The following is an 18,270-nucleotide window of genomic DNA, read 5'->3' as shown; positions in this document are numbered from 1 at the left end:
CAGATCTTACATTTAAGTCTTTAAGCCATTTTGAATTTATTTTTGTATATGGTGTAAGGAGGTGGTCCAGCTTCATTTTTTTGCATGTGTCTGTCCAGGTTTCCCAGCACCATTTATTGAATAGACTGTCTTTACCCCATCGTACATTCTTGCTTCCATTGTCGTAGATTAAATGGCCATATAGGCGTGGATTTATTTCTGGACTCTCTATTCTGTTCCATTGATCTATGTGTCTGGTTTTATGCCAGTACCATGCTGTTTTGATTACTGTAGCCTTGTAGTATAATTTGAAGTCAGGTATTGTTATACCTCCCACTTTGTTCTTATTTCTCAAGATTGCTGAGGCTATCCGGGGTCTTTTATGGTCCCATATAAATTTTAGGTTTATATGCTCTATTTCTGTGAAAAACATCGTTGGTAGTTTGATAGGAATTTCGTTGAATATGTATATTGCCTTAGGCAGTATGGACATTTTAACTATATTAATTCTTCCTATCCATGAACATGATATGTGTTTCCATCTATTTATATCTTCTTTCATTCCTTTCTTCAGTGTCTTATAATTTTCTGAGTACAGATCTTTTACTTCTTTGGTTAAATTTATTCCCAAGTATTTTATAGTCTTTGGAGCAATTGTAAATCGGATTGTTTTTTTTTTAATTTCTCCTTCTGATGTTTTATTATTGGTATATACAAATGCAACTGATTTCTGAATATTAATTTTGTATCCTGCTACTTTACTAAATTCATCTATCAGCTCTAATAGCTTCTTGGTGGAGTCCTTAGGGTTCTCTATATATAGTATGTGTGTTGTTTTTTTTTTTTTTTTTTTTTTTGAAGAACTGAAATAAATCCCCTCCACTTGGTGTTTCTGAGGATGATGCTGTCAGAACTTTGGGAAAGTGGTAAAAGTCAGGGAACCAGGTTACAATATGATTGGTTGAAGGATAACCAAATTAAGATGCCCTTCCTGGTGGTTTCTCTAATGGTAGGGGATGAGTACAGAACTTTCTAGAAACAGTAAAATTCAGGGACCATGATCAGAACATGATTGAAGGCGAACTGAAGGAAGCACACTTTCCAGAGCATTTCTGCAAGGGTGGAGGAGTGAGAACAGAACTTTCTGGAAAAAGTAAAAGTCAGGGAGCCAATTCAGAAGGTAACTGAAGAACTGAGTCACCACACAGTGAACTCGTCCATTAATTTATACATCCCATGGGAGTGTCAACTCTTCCTGATCCCTGAACTTGATGGGCAATACATTCTGACTTTTTAAGTTGAGGATAGAGAGTTGTCAGTGGGAGTATTCCTAAAGAGGCCTGTAAGAAAACAAAATGGATCTCTTATGAAAACAAAACAAAAAAAGTGAATCAACCAGGAACAACAAAAGGGACTAACACATTCATCCCAATCAATCATTTATACATCCATATTTGTAAATTTTTCAGTTTCTTGAGGAAATCTGTATGTTTTTATAGATTTTGAAACAAGGCTTGGGATAGAAGCCTAGAAATTAAGGAGAAAAAGAGATCGCAGAAGAGGAGTCAGACTTTCAGTAGCATATACTATTGTCTTCAAATTACAGAAAATGGATTTATAGCTAAGGGAGTCTTTTAAAGAGGCCAGCAAGGAAAAAAAATGAAGTTACAATGAAAAAAGCAACAACATATCAAATATCACGAGAATAAAACACCCAAACAGGTTGTCATCTTTAGACCTTTCAGTCTGTATCTACACGTGAGTAAGCATTTCAGCTTTATTAAGGTATAATTAAACTTTTAAAAGTACCTAAAGTATTCAATTTGATCTGTTTTACATATATTTAAGCCTATAAAACCATGACCATAATTAAAATATCAAACACTTCCATCATCTCCAAAAGTCTCTTTCTTCCCATTTATAACCCATTTCTACTTCTACCCCATCCCCAACCAAACTCTGATCTACTTGCTGTCACTATACTTTGCATTTTATAGTATTTTTATATAAATTGACTCATAGAGCATACACTCTTCTATTTTTGCCTGGTTTTATTTATTAAACATAATGATTTTCATGTAACAGTAGCATATTCCTTTCTATTGCTGAGTAGTATTCCATGATAGGGTGAATGTTTATCCATTCATCTATTGATGGACATTGACGTAATTTCCAATTTGGGGCTATTACAAATAAAGCTGATATGAATATGCACATACAAATTTTTGTGTAGATATATGTTTACATTTCTCTTGGGTAAATACCTAGGAATGGAATGGCTACATTGTATGGAAGTTTTAAGTCTGATTTTTACAAAACTGACAAACTGTTTTCCAAGGTGGTTTCACCATTTTACATTCCCATCAGTAGAGTACTGGAATTCCAATTTCCACTCATTCTCACCAACGCTTAGTATGGTCAGGGTGGGTTTTTTGTTAATATTTTAAAATTTTAACCATTCTAAAGGGTGTGTAGTGGTATCTCGTGGTTTTAATTTCTATTTTTCTGGTGATTAACGATGTTCAGCACTTTTCATGTACTCCTTAGCCATTCATACATCTTCTTTTGTGAAATAATTTGTCCAAATATTTTGCTTATTTTTTAAATTTGGTTTTTTGTCCTCTTATAACTGAGTTGCAAGAGTTCTTTATATATTCCACATTCAATTTCTTTGATGTATATCTTGTGAATTTTTCTCTCAGTCTTGGCTTGCTTTTTCATTTATTTAATGTTTTCTTTTAAAGAAAAAAGTTTTAAATTTTATGAAATTCATTTAATCCACTTTTTATTTTATAATTGTGTTCAATTTAAGAAATGTTCTGCCTAAATGGAAGTAAGAGAAAAAATAAACATATTGGATTACATCAAACCAAAAAGTTTTTTCACAGCAAAGGAGACCATCAATAAAACAAAAAGGCATCCTACAGAATGGAAGAAGATATTAGTCAATGATACATCTGACTAGGGGTTAATATCCAAAATGTACTTTAAAAAATTCATTTAACTCAACACCAAAAAACCCAAACAACTCAATTAAAAAATGGGCAGAGGACATGAAGAGACATTTTTCTAAAGAGGACATACATAGGGCCAACAGACATATGAAAAAATGCTCAACCTCACTAATCATTAGAGAAATGTAAATAAAAACCACAGTGAGAGATACCACCTCACTCCAGTCAGAATGGCTATCATCAATAAATCAACAAACAACAAATGCTGGAAAGGATGTGGAGAAAAGGGAACCCTCATGTACGGTTGGTGGGATTGCAGATTGGTGTAACCACTATGGGAATCAGTATGGAGGTATCTCAAAAAACTGGAAATGGAACTACCTTATGACCCAGCAATTCCACGCTTAGGTATCTATCCAGAGAAATCCAAAGTGCTAATTCAAAAAACTATATGCAACCCTATTCACCATAGCCAAAAAATGGAAACAACTAAAATGCCCATTGGTAGATGACTGGATTAAGAAACTGTGGTATAGAGCACTTCATCCTAGAACATCAGACTATATACATTCTTTTCTAGTGTACATGGAACATTCTCAAGGATAGGCCATATATTGGGACATAAAACCAGCCTCAGCAAATTTAAGAACACTGAAATCATACCAAGCATATTCTCTGATCACAAGGCTTTGAAATTGGATATCAACAGCAAAAAGAAAGCAGAAAAAATCACAAATATGTGGAGATTAAACAACATACTTTTAAAGAACGACTGGGTCAAAGAAAAAATTAGAGGAAGATCAAAATATACATAGAAACAAATGAGAATGAAAATACATCCTACCAAAAATTTGGGGATGCAGAAAAGCAGTTTTAAGAGGAAAATTTATATCATTACAGGTCTATCTGAAGAAACAAGAAAAATCCCAAATAAATAACCTGGCATTACACTTTAAAGAACCAGAAAAAAAGAGCAGATGAAACCGAAAGTCAGCAAAAGGAAGGAAGCAATAAAAATCAGAGCAGAACTCAAAGAAATAGAGAACAAAAAGACAATAGAAAACTTAATGTAACAAACAGCTGGTTCCTTGAAAAGATTAATAAAATTGACAAAACTTTGGCCAAACTCACTAAGATAAAAAGAGAAAAGAAACATACAAAATCAGAAATGAAAGAGGGAAAGATACCATGGGTGCCACAGAAATACAAAGGATCATCCAAGAATACTATGAATGACTATATGCCACCAAATTCCATATCCTAGAAGAAATGGACATCTTCTTAGAAACATATAGCCTTGGAAGGCTGAATCACGAAGAATTGGAAAATCTAAAAGGACCAATGAACAGTAAGGAAATTGAATCACTCTTCGAAAACCTTCTCAAAAGCAAAAGTCCCGGACCAGAAGGCTTCACTAGTTAATTATTTTTTATTTTTTATTTTTTCTTTAAATTTATTGGGGTGACAATTGTTAGTGAAATTACATAGATTTCAGGTGTACAATTCTGTATTACATCATCTATAAATCCCATTGTGTGTTCACCACCCAGAGTCAGTTCTCCTTCCATCACCATATATTGGATCCCCCTTACCCTCATCTCCCAACCCCACCGCCCTTACCCTCTGGAAACCACTAAACTATTGTCTGTGTCTATGAGTATTTCTTTCTCACTTGTTTGTCTTGTTCTTTTGTTGTTTTCGGTTTATATACCACATACCAGTGAAATCATATGGTTCTCTGCTTTTTCTATCTGACTTATTTCCTTAGAATTATACTCTTAAGATCCAACCATGTTGTCACAAATGTTCCTATATCATCTTTTCTTACCCCGAATAATATTCCATTGTGTATATATACCACAACTTCTTTATCCATTCATCTATTGAAGGACATTTTGGTTGTTTCCATATCTTGGCCACCGTAAACAAAGCTGCAATGAACATTGGAGCACACGTGTCTTCATGTGTAGAAGTTTTCAGATTTTTTGGGTAGATACCCAGGAGAGGGATTGCTGGGTCATATGGTAATTCTATTCGTAATTCTTTGAGGAACCTCCACACTGCCTTCCATAACGGCCACATCAGTCTGCATTCCCACCAACACTACCTGAGGGTTCCTTTTCCTCCACAGCCTCTCCAACACGTGTTACTATTTGTCTTGTTGATGAGAGCCATTCTGACTGGGGTGAGGTGATATCTCATTGTGGTTTTTATTTGCATTTTTCTGATGATCAGTGATATTGAGCATTTTTTCATATGTCTATTTGCCATTTGTATGTCCTCTTTGGAGAAATGTCTCTTCAGGTCCTCTGCCCATTTTTCAATTGGGTTGTTTGTTTTTTTCTTGTGGAGTTTCATGAGTTCCTTGTATATTTTGGATATTAGTCCCTTATCAGAGGCACTGTTTGCAAAAATCTTCTCCCATTCAGTTGGTTGCCTCTTTATTTTGTCGATGGTTTCTTTTGCTGTGTAGAAGCTTTTAAGTTTCATATAGTCCCATTTGTTTATTTTAGCTTTTACTTCCATTGCCTTTGGAGTCAAATTCATAAAATGCTCTTTGAACCCAAGGTCTATAAGTTTAGTACCTATGTTTTCTTCTATGCAGTTTATTGTGTCAGGTCTTATGCTTAAGTCTTTGATCCATTTTGAATTAATTTTGGTACATGGTGACAGATAGCAGTCCAGTTTCATTCTTTTCCATGTGGCTTTCCAATTCTCCCAGCACCATTTATTGAAGAACCTGTCTTTCCTCCAATGTATGTTTTTACCTTCTTTGTCAAAAATTATCTGTCCATATTTATGTGGTTTTATTTCTGTGTTCTCAATTCTATTCCATTGATCTATGTGTCTGTTTTTCTGCCAATACCATGCTGTTTTGATTATTGTTGTCCTGTAGTACAAGCTAAAGTCAGGGAGTGTGATACCTCCAGTATTGTTCTTTTTTCTTAAAATTGCTTTGGCTATTCGGGGTCTTTTGTGGTTCCAAACAAATATGATGATTTTTTGTTCTATTTCTTTACAACATGCCATTGTGATTTTGATGGGGATCGCATTAAATCTGTATATTGCTTTGGGTAATATGGCCATTTTAAGTATGTTGATTCTTCCAATCCATGAGCACGGAGTGTCTTTCCATCTCTTTGTGTCTTCTTCAATTTCTTTCAAAAATGTCTCACAGTTTTCAGCATATAGGTCCTTCACATCCTTGGTTAAGTTTATTCCTATGTATTTTATTCTTTTTGCTGCAATTGCAAAATGAATTGTTTTTGTATTTCTTTTTCTGAGATTTCATTGTTAGTATATAGGAATGCAATGGACTTTTGTACATTGATTTTGTAGCCAGCAACTTTACTGTATTCGTTGATTGTTTCTAATAGCTTTTTGGTGGAGTCTTTAGGGTTTTCTATATATAGCATCATGTCATCTGCAAAGAGCGACAATTTAACTTCTTCATTCCCGATTAGGACGCCTTTTATTTCATTCTCTTGCCTGATTGCTCTGGCAAGGCCTTCCAACACTATGTTGAAAAGCAGAGGTGATAGGGGACAGCCCTGTCGTGTTCATGAACGTAGAACAAAGGGCTTCAGTTTTTCACCATTAATTATGAGATTGGCTGAGGGCTTGTCATATATAGCTTTTATTATGTTAGGGTATTTTCCTTCTATTCCTATTTTATTAAGTGTTTTAATCATAAATGGATGTTGTATCTTGTCAAATGCTTTGTCTGCATCAATTAGTATAATCATATGATTTTTCTCCTTTATTTTGATTATGTGATGTATCACATTGATGGATTTGTGGATGTTGAACCATCCTTGTGCCCAGGGATGAACCCTACTTGGTCGTGATGAATAATCTTTTTAATTCACTGTTGTATTCGGTTTGGTACAATTTTGTTTAGGATTTTTTGCATGGGTATTCATCAGAGATATTGGTCTGCAGGTTTCTTTTTTTGTGTTGTCCTTACCAGGTTTTGGTATCAGGGTAATGTTGGCCTCATAAAATGAGTTACGGAGTACTGTCTCTTCTTCAAATTTTTGGAAGAGTTTGAGCAGGATTGGTATTATATCCTCTTTGAAAGTTTGGTAGAATTCATTAGTGAAGCCATCTGGTCCTGGACTTTTGCTTTAGGGAAGTTTTTGGATGACTGATTCAATTTCATTACTGGTGATCGGTCTGTTTAGATTTTCTAGTTCTTCGTGGTTCAGCTTTGGAAGGCTATATGTTTCTAAGAACTTGTCCATTTCTTCTAGGTTATTGAATTTGGTGGCATATAGTCTTTCATAGTATTCTTGGATGATCCTTTCCATTTCTCTGGTGTCCGTGATAAGCTCCCATTTTTCGTTTCTGATTTTGTTAATTAGCGTCTTCTCTCTTTTTATCTTAGTGAGTCTAGACAACGGTTTGTCAATTTTGTTAATCTTTTCAAAGAACCAGCTCTTTGTCACGTTAATTTTTTCTATTGTCTTTTTGTTCTCTATTTCATTTAGTTCTGCTCTGATTTTTGTTATTTCCTTTCTTCTCCTGACCTTGGGTTTCACTTGTTCTTCTTTTTCTAGTTCTTTAAGGTGTAACATGAGGTTATTTATTTGGGAATTTTCTTGTTTCTTGAGATAGGCCTGTAATGATATAAATTTCCCTCTTAAAACTACTTTCGCTGCATAGCAAAAATTTTGGTAGGATGTATTTTCATTGTCATTTGTTTCTATGTATCTTTTGATCTCTCCTCTAATTTCTTCTTTGACCCAGTCGTTCTTTAAAAGTATGTCGTTTAATCTCCATGTATTTGTGTTTTTTCCTACTTTCTTTTTACAGTTGATATCCAATTTCAAAGCCTTGTGATCAGAGAATGTGCTTGGTATGATTTCAATCTTCTTAAATTTGCTGAGGCCGATTTTATGTCCCAATATATGATCTATCCTTGAGAATGTTCCATGTACACTAGAAAAGAATACATAGTCTGATGTTTTAGGATGAAGTGCTCTATATATGTCAATTATGTCCATTTCACCTAATGTGTCATTTAGGGCTGCTATTTCATTATTTATTTTCTGGTTGGATGATCTATCCATAGCTGTCAGTGATGTATTTAGGTCCCCTAGTATAATTGTCTTTCAGTCAATTTCTCCCTTTAGTTCTCTTAGTAGTTGCTTGGTGTATTTCGGAGCTCCCTAATTGGGGGCATAAATATTGATGACTGTTATGTCTTCTTGTAGTATAGTCCCCTTTACCATTATGAAATGTCCATCTTTGTCTCTTGTTTTTCACCCTGAAGTCTGTTTTATATGACTTCATTATGGCTACACCTGATTTTCTAGGGGTACCATTTGCTTGGAGTGTCAATTTTCACCCTTTCACTTTGAGTCTATGCTTGTCCTTGTAGCTGAGATGTGTCTCTTGGAGACAGCATATGGTTGGGTTTAGTTTTTTGATCCAATCTGCTACTCTGTGCCTTTTTATTGCTGAGTTCAGTCCATTTACATTTAGGGTGATTATCGATATGTGAGGATTTCCTGTCATTCTATCTTTAGTTTTCTGGTAAGGCTGTGTCGCCGTTGTTTCTTTGCCTTTTTGTTGTTGTCTATTATTTCTGTGTACTGGTAGTCTATGATGTTTCCCTCTGTTTCTTCTTTTATTACAGTATGTATTTGAGTTCTGGGTTTTTCTTGAGTGGTTACACTTAAGTTTAAGTAAAAGAAAGTTTGATATTTAGAGTATTCCATTTTCTTTAGCACGCTTACTTTCTCCATTCCCATATTCCGGTTCAGGCCTTTACTCTCCCCCTTTTTATGTTTTCATTGCCACAAATTGTCCCTGTTGATGGTGGTCGATTAGCCTCCTTTAGTATTTCTTGTAGTGCAGGTCATGTATTAGAAAATTCCCTCAGCTTCTGTATGTCTGGAAAGGTCTTTATTCCTCCTTCATATCTAAAGGATGTCTTTCCTGGATATATTATTCTTGGCTCATAATTTCTGTCTTTCAATAGTTTGAATATTTGGTTCCTCTGCCTCCTGGCTTGTAGAGTTTCCGCTGAAAAATCTGATGATAATCTAATGTGCTTTGCTTTGTAGGTTACAGTCTTCTTTTCCCTGGCTGCCTTGAGGATTCTTTCTTTGTCGTTGATTTTAGACAGCTTGAATACAATGTGCCTGTTGGGATTGAGGTAATTAAATGTTCTATTTGATTCTTGGATTCGAGGATCCAGTTCTGTCCACAAGTTTGGGAAGTTCTCATCAATAATTTGTTTGAATATATTCTCTGTTCCCTTCTCTCTTTCTTCTCCTTCTGGTATTCCCATTATTCTTATGTTGCTCTTTCTGATGGAGTCAGAAAGTTCTTGTAGAGTTCTTTCATTTCTTTTAAGTCTCAAGTCTCTTTCTTCTTCCATCTGTGTCATTTCCAGGTTTCTACCTTTGATGTCACGGATTCTTTCCTCCATCTGGTCAACTCTACCACCTAAGCTGGTTATTTCATTCTTCATTTCTTCTATTGAGTTCTTAATCTCCAGAAATTCTATTTGGTTCTTTTTTAAAATTTCAATCTCTTTCGTAAAATGCTCATGTTGTTCTTTGATTGTGTTTCTGAGTTCATTAAACTGCCTTTCTGTGTTTTCTTGCATCTCGTTGAGTTTTTCCAGAACTGCAATCTTGAAGTCTCTGTCATTTAAGTCACATATTTCCATGTCTTTAAGTTCCTTTTCTGGAGACTTTTCACTTTCTTTTTGAGCTGTCTTGTTGCCTTGGGTATTCAATGCAATTACTGATTTATTATTTCTCTTCCTAGACATCTACAGGAGAGTCTTCTACAATAGGTTGATAGGAAGAGGTCTTTCTTTTGTTTTCCAGTACTTGTTGGCCGAATGTTTTATTTTCTCTCCGACTGTAGCCTTTTTTTTTCTCTCACAGGGTAGTGCTATGTTTTCTCTGCACTATTCCAGCTTTTCACACAATGGGGGGATTCCCTGGGAGAGGGGCTTCTCCTCTGTTAATAGTTCACTTGCGTCATAGGGCACAGTTTCTGTGTGGGTATGCGGAGAGCTTTTGAAGTTCCAAAGCTCTTCCTGCACCAGATTCAGAGCCAGTATGTTTCAGCAGTTCTGTTTACTCTGGCAGGGATCCGCCCAAATGGTGGGGCCAGGGGTAGGGTGAGTTGTGAGAGGTGGCCAAAAGAAATGGCAGCGACCACCACCACAGCTGGTCCTGCTTCCACAGGTCCCTCCCTTCTGCCGGAACTAGTTGGGCTACGAATCTGTCTGTGGTCCACAGTTCTCAGAACAGCAAATATTCTGTTCTTTTGATCTGACACTGGCACTGTTCCGCTTCTACCACCGGCCAGGTGGGGGCGGGGTGAGCTCTGGGAGTGTAGGGATGGGGTGGCTAGTCAGTGCTTAAGGCTTCCTTTCTCTGCTCGGCAGTGAGGCCTTAAACCACCGTTTTCAGCCTTCTTCCTACAGTCTTTTCTCCGAGGACTCTGCCGTGAGCGTGGGTTCAGCCGTGTTATATGCTGCCCCCTCAGCCCTGTGGGCCATAAGCGAAGCCCTAGCAGTCCGAGTTCTTCCCTCTCCCGCAGCTGCGGTAGTTACAGGATGCTCAGAGCTCGGAGCACTGAGGTAGGTCTGCGTCCTGTGCCCGTCCGCGCCCCTCTGTCTCCACACTTCTCCCTTCTCTCCTCCCCCGCTCACACGATTCGCCCACCTTTCAGTGAATTCAGTAGTGGACCTCTTCGTCTTGCCTGTCTGTTGTGTAGGGAGTCCTTTGTGGAGTTATTGTTGTTCGACTAGTTTTAAATTCCAGGGGAGCTTTACACAGGCTCACCTCACACCGTCATTTTGATCCCAAATGCACAACATACTTTTAAAGAACAACTGGGTCAAAGAAGAAATTAGAGGAGAGATCAAAAGATACATAGAAACAAATGACAATGAAAATACATCCTTCCAAAATTTTTGCAATGCAGCAAAAGCAGTTTTAAGAGGGAAATTTATATCATTACAGGCCTATCTCAAGACACAAGAAAAATCCCAAATAAATAACCTCTAGTTACACCTTAAAGAACTAGAAAAAGAAGAACAAGTGAAACCCAAGGTCAGCAGAGGAAAAAAAATAAGAAAAATCAGAGCAGAACTAAATGAAATAGAGAACAAAAGGGCAATAGAAAAAATTAATGTGACAAAGAGCTAATTCTTGGAAAAGATTAACAAAATTGAAAAACCCTTTGCTATACTCACTAAGATAAAAAGAGAGAAGACACTAATTACCAAAATCAGAAATGAAAAACGGGAAGTTATCACGGACACCACAGAAATACAAAGGATCATCCAAGAATACTATGAAGAACAATATGCCAAAAAATTCAATAACCTAGAAGAAATGGACAAGTTCTTAGAAACATATATAGCCTTCCAAGGCTGAACCATGAAGAACTGGAAAATCTAAACCGACCGATAACCAGTAACGAAATTAATTCAGTCATCAAAAACCTTCCCAAAAGCAAAAGTCTGTGACCAGATGGCTTCACTAGGGAATTCTGCCAAACGTTCAAAGAGGATCTGATACCAATCCTGCTCAAACTCTTCCAAAAAATTGAAGAAGAAACAGTCCTCCCCATGTCATTTTATGAGGCCAACATTACCCTGATACCAAAGCCTGGTAAGGACAACACACAAAAAAAGAAAACTACAGACCAATATCTCTGATAAATACCCATGCAAAAATCCTAAACAAAATTCTAGCAAATCGAATACAACAATGCATTTAAAAGATTGTTCATCACGACCAAGTAAGGTTCATCCCCGGGCACAAGCATGGTTCAACATCCACAAATCCATCAATGTGATACATCACATAAACAAAACAAAGGACAAAAATCATATGATTATATCAATTGATGCAGAAAAACTATTTGACAAGATAGAACATCCATTTATGATTAAAACACTTAATAAAATAGGTATAGAAGGAAAATACCTTAACATAATAAAGGCCATATATGACAAGCCCTCCGCTAATCTTATAATTACTGGTGAAAAACTGAAGCCCTTTGCTCTACGTTCAGGAACACGACAGGGTTGTCCCCTATCAACTCTGCTTTTCAACATTATGTTGGAAGTCCTTGCCAGAGCAATCAGGCAAGAGAAAGAAATAGAAGGCATCCAATTGGAAATGAAGAAGTTAAATTATCACTCTTTGCAGATGACATGATGCTATATATAGAAAACCCTAAAGACTCCACCAAAAAGCTATTAGAAACAATCAACGAATATAGTAAAGTTGCTGGCTACAAAATCAACGTACAAAAGTCCATTGCATTCCTATATACTAGCAATGAAATCTCAGAAAAAGAAATACAAAAAACAATTCCTTTTGCAATTGCAGCAAAAAGAATAAAATACCTAGGAATACACTTAACCAAGGATGTGAAGGACCTATATGCTGAAAACTATAAGTCATTTTTGAAAGAAATTGAAGAAGACACAATGAAATGGAAAGACATTCCATGCTCATGGATTAGAAGAATCAACATAGTTAAAATGGCCATATTACCCAAAGCAATACACAGGTTTAATGCAATCTCCATCAAAATCCCAATGGCATTTTTTAAAGAAATAGAACAAAAAATCATCAGATTTGTTTGGAACCACAAAAGACCCTGAATAGCCAAAGCAAATTTAAGAAAAAAGAACAATACTGGAGGTATCACACTCCCTGACTTTAGCTTGTACTACAGAGCTACAATAATCAAAACAGCATGGTATTGGCAGAAAAACAGGCACATAGACCAATGGAATATAATTGAGAACCCAGAAATAAAACCACATAAATATGGACAGATAATTTTTGACAAAGAAGCTAAAAACATACAATGGAGGACAGACAGCCTCTTCAATAAATGGTGCTGGGAGAATGGATAGCCACTTGCAAAAGAATGAAACTGGACTGCTATCTGTCACCATGTACCAAAATTAATTCAAAATGGATCAAAGACTTAAGCATAAGACCTGACACAATAAACTGCATAGAAGAAAACATAGGTACTAAACTTATGGACCTTGGGTTCAAAGAGCATTTTAAGAATTTGACTCCAAAGGCCAGGGAAATAAAAGCCAAAATAAACGAATGGGACTATATGAAAGTTAAAATCTCCTGCATAGCAAAAGAAACCATCGACAAAATAAAGAGGCAACCAACTGAATGGGAGATTTTTGCAAATAGTGCCTCCGATAAGAGGCTAATATCCAAAATATACAAGGAACTCATGAAACTCAACAAGAAAAAAACAAACAACCCAATTGAAAAATGGGCAGAGGACCTGAAGAGACATTTCTCCAAAGAGGACATACAAATGGCAAATAGACATATGAAAAAATGCTCAACATCACTAATCATCAGAGAAATGCAAATAAAAACCACAGTGAGATATACCTCACCCCAGTCAGAAGGGCTATCATCAACAAGACAAATAGTAACAAGTGTTGGAGAGGCTGTGGAGAAAAAGGAACCCTCATATATTTTTGGTGGGAATGTAGATTGGTGCAGCCGTTATGGAAGGCAATGTGGAGGTTCCTCAAAAAATTACGAATAGAATTACCATATGACCCAGCAATCCCTCACCTGGGTATCTACCCAAAAATCTGAGAACATTTATACATAAAGACACGTGTGCTCCAATGTTCATTGCAGCTTTGCTTACATTGGCCAAGACATGGAAACAACCAAAATGTCTTTCAATAGATGAATGGATAAAGAAGTTGTGGTATATATGCACAATGGAATTCCATTCGGCGATAAGAAAAGATGATATAGGAACATTTGTGACAACATAGATGGATCTTGAGAGTATAATGCTAAGCGAAACAAGTCAGACTGAAAAGCAGAGAACCATATGATTTCACTGATATGTGGTATATAAACCAAAAACTACAAAAGAACAAGACAAACAAATGAGAAACAAAATCTCATAGACACAGACAATAGTTTAGTGGTTCCCAGAGGTTAAGGGTTGAGGTGTGTGGTAGATGAGCATAAAAGAGATCAAATATATTGTGATGGAAGGAGAACTAACTCTGGGTGGTGAACATACAATGTGATATATAGATGATGTGTTACAGAATTGTACACCTGAAAGCTATGTAACTTTACTAACAATTGTCACCCCAATAAACTTTAATTAAAAGAAAAAAACCACTGGTACATTTATACATTTGGGTACTACTCGGCCATAAAGAAGAATGAAATCTTAACATTTGCAACGATATGAATCGACCTAGAGATATTATGGTAAGTGAAATAAATCAGATGGAGAAAGACAAATATCATATAATCTCATTTATATGTGGGATCTAAAGAGCAAAATAAATGAGTAAACTAATCAGAAACAGTTTCAGAGATATAGAGAAAAAACAGAGTTGCTAGATAGGAGAGGGAAGGTGAGAGGATTAGAAAGCACAAATTGGTAACCACAATCTTTGGCAATAGGAAAGACAGTTTGGGAATATAATCAATAATGTAAAGATTTTGTAGGGTGTCAGATGGGCACTTGTCTTATTAGGGAGACCAATTCATGGATAGTGTAAATGCGTGACCACTGCAGTGTTCACCTGAAGCTTAAGCTGAATAATACTGAATGTCAACTATATTTTAATATACATATAGTCACAGGATATGGAGTACAGTATAGGGAATAGAGTCAATGGAATTGTAACTGCTATATACCATGTCTGAGGGGTAGTAGATTGTGGGAGGGTTATCACTTTATGAGGGGTGTAAATGTCTATTACATTGTTTTGTACACGGGAAACTAATAAGAAAAAATGTGCTGACTAATTCAAAGTTATGAAGATTTTCTCCTATATTTTCTTGTAATAGTTTTATACTTTTAGGCTTTTTATTTTGGTCTATAAACCATTTCAGGTTAATTTTTATGGATGGTGTAAACTCTGGTGTTAATTTTATTGCATATTGATATCTAATTAATACAGTACCATTTGTTGAAAAGACTTTTTTCTTTCTCCATTGTATAGCTTTTGTACCTTTGTCAAAAATCAAGTGCTCATATATATGTAGGTCTGTTTCTGTACTCTCTATTCCGTTGATCTATATGTCTATCTTTTCACCAATATCAAACTGTCTTGATTACTGTAACCTTATAATGAGTCTTGAAATTGGGTAGGGAAAGTTCTGCAACTTTGTTCTTCTCTGTTAAAATTGCTTTGGATATTCTAGGTCCTTTGAATTTTCAAATAAATTTTAGAATTAGCTGGTTATATATTTTTTTAAGCCTGCAGGAACTTTTATCGGGAATCTGTAAGTTGATTTGGTGAGAATAACTATATTAATAGAGTTTTTCAATACATGAACACGGTATAGCTTCCATTTATTCAGGTCTTACTAAATTGTCAACAATGTTTTATAGTTGTCATTGTGGTGGTCTTGGACATATTTTGTTAGATTTGTCCCTAGGTATTTTATGGATTTTGTTGCTGTTGTAAATGGAATTTAAAATTAAGTTTTCTAGTTTTTTGCCACTACTATATAAGAAATACAATTGATTTTTCTATATTAACCTTGTATCTTATGACATTGCTAAATTCATTTATTTGTTATAGTAGCCAACTGTAGATTCCCTACAGCTTTCTACATAAGCATTCCTATCATTGGCAAATGAGGAAAATGGTTCTTGTAAGTAAGAACACAAAAACAAGAGTCATGTCTCAGCACTCTAGGGCAAGGGCAAGATCGCTGGGGTCTCCATAAACTGAAAGAAGCTGAACACTCTGTGAATCTTTCACATAGGGTGTCTTCTCTCTTTTTCTCATTTTTGGAAGTTTCCCACACTCATCACAATTAGTCAAGTATAGCTTCAGATAAATGACCTATTCAGATCCCGTCTGATAATGAGATCTGAGAAGGATGCCAGGGCCCAGAAATTGCATTTGGAAGGCAGCAGGACATACTCACAAATGTCCAAGGACATGTGTGGAGAACAATGTAAAATGTGAGTGGATTCTGACCATTAGGCTAAACATTTCTAAGTGAATGGCAAAGTCTGGTCCAGGAGTAAATCCATCAGGAGGACCAATTTCTGCAGAAAGATTAGACAAGAGCAGAACCAGTGGAGATGTTCCTCTTAGGCACTCAAACCCACTAGCAAGGCTAATACATACATATATATGTATATACATATATATGTATATACATATATATATGCATGTATACATATATATGTGTATATATATTATATATACATACATATATATATATATATATATATATATATATATATATATTAGCTGGTAACACATATAACAAGTGCTGGTAAGGATGTGGATGGAACATTGTAACCTTCATACATTGCTGGTGGGACGATATAATCATGCTGTCACCATGGAAAACAGTTTGACAGTCTTTCCAAAAGTTATATGTAGAGCATAACTTGTAGGATGCAATAATAAAACAATTTTTTCTTCCTGCTACTCATGCAAACCCACTCTTTGGCATTAGTTCTCCTATCCTCTAGGTGAAATCTAGGATATGTCCCATGACTTTCCTGCTGGCTTTTGTAAAGAAAAAAAATTCTCCTATCAGTTGTAGTCACACAAGAGTTTCCATTCAACGAGGGCAGAGAAGAAGTAAGAAAAAATTAAAGTCGAATATAACTGCTACTGTTGTGGCCATCTAGTATTAGCACTTTCCAGGCTAGAAAGTGTAAAAAATAATATAAATGGAGCTACTTTAAAATAAAGTCGGAGACCCCATCCCAGAAAAACTGCCATGCACGTCTTACTCCTCAAACCTTTGGAATGCTTAAACTGGGCAAAATAATCTTAGGACTGGGAATAAAACAGCATTGTATTCCAAATAACTGTTTGCAAAGCTCATAGGAAAGCAGACATGACTACCAACTGAAAAGTAAAGATATTCTTTAGAATTAACATCACTATGTTAGCTTATTGCACCTATAGAAATTCTTCCCTTATGTTATTAACACCCGTAGAATTCCTTGCTTCTATTCATGTATAATAATTATTCTCCTTCCCTTTTCCATAAATACCCATTGCCTTCACCTCCTAATGGAACACTATTTGAGTTTCTGTCTGAATTATTGCTTCCTGAATAGCTATGCTTTTGGATCTCAAGTAAACACTTGTTAGCTCTCAATTTGGCTTTTTATTTTTAGGCATTTAAAAACAAAGGGTACTTAAAGTTGATTCCTTCCCTTTTCTGGTTCCTTTGTGTATTCTGCAGGGCGTCACCCATTGTTCAAGAGCTCTCACCTGCTGTTCTCTTGACATAGCCAAACATATATCCCCGGTCTAGTCACTTTTGACTCCTTCTTTAGCCTTTAAGCTTCCAATAGTGTATCTCCCGGTTGTTTCTGATGAGGTTTCCTTGCTCCTCCAGAAGACCATCATGACCTAGATCTATGGCATCCCCAAACTAGTCCTATCTCCTGCATGGCCCATGTTATGTCTACAGGAACCACACACACATCCTTTGCTCAATTTAACTCCCAAATTCAAGAAGTCCAGTTTCTTCTCAAAATTTCTTCATGCTGATGTCAAAGCAGCTGGCCAGTCAGTCTTTTAGATTTCTCAGAAATTAGTTAGATATTTACTGTGTTACTAACATAGAGAAGGGGCGTAATAATTTTTTTTTTTTTTTTACAAAAGAAGGAACTAGGAGGCTGGATTCCAAGCCTGCTGCCTACGTGCTGCAAGACACAGAATTCAAGCAGATGTTAATCAATCACACAGAACAAACCATCTGAAGGCTATTGAGCAAAGAGAGTCCATTATAGTAATTCCCGTGGTTAAACCTATTACAAACATTCCACAGGTTGTACCTTACAAAAGTTAAAGATAAATTTGCCCCTATTCTTCTTATATCTTACAGAAGTTAAAGATAAACTATCATTGTTCTTCTTTCCGTCTTTTCTTATACCAAGAAATTTTCCATAGATGCAAGAAAACACATATAAACCCTAGCCCAGTGGATGGAGGAGTCTCTCTTCCGCTAGCAATTAGAGACTGCCACTCTGTGGGGTGGCCTTTTCTTACTTTCTGCTAAATAAACTTACTTTCACTTTAAACTGTGTCAGCTCACGTTTGAATTCTATACTACATAAAGCCAAGAATTTTCAGGGCCTAGAGCTTGAGTCTCCACTCCGGGGGGTTTGCTCCTCCAGCATCATTACCAAATTCCAGGGGCTCTGATTAGTCCCATAGAAGCTTCTTGCCTTAGGCTTAAGGTGACAAGGGAGAATGCCTCCTCCTTCCCTATAGTGGAAACATTCATGAAATGCCAACGATTCTCATTAGAAATCTTCTAATCTCCAACAA

Source organism: Rhinolophus ferrumequinum, chromosome X (assembly GCF_004115265.2).
Source record: "Rhinolophus ferrumequinum isolate MPI-CBG mRhiFer1 chromosome X, mRhiFer1_v1.p, whole genome shotgun sequence".
Lineage (NCBI taxonomy): Eukaryota > Metazoa > Chordata > Mammalia > Chiroptera > Rhinolophidae > Rhinolophus > Rhinolophus ferrumequinum.
The sequence above is the reverse complement of the archived record's forward strand: the minus strand, read 5'-3'. Positions refer to the sequence as shown.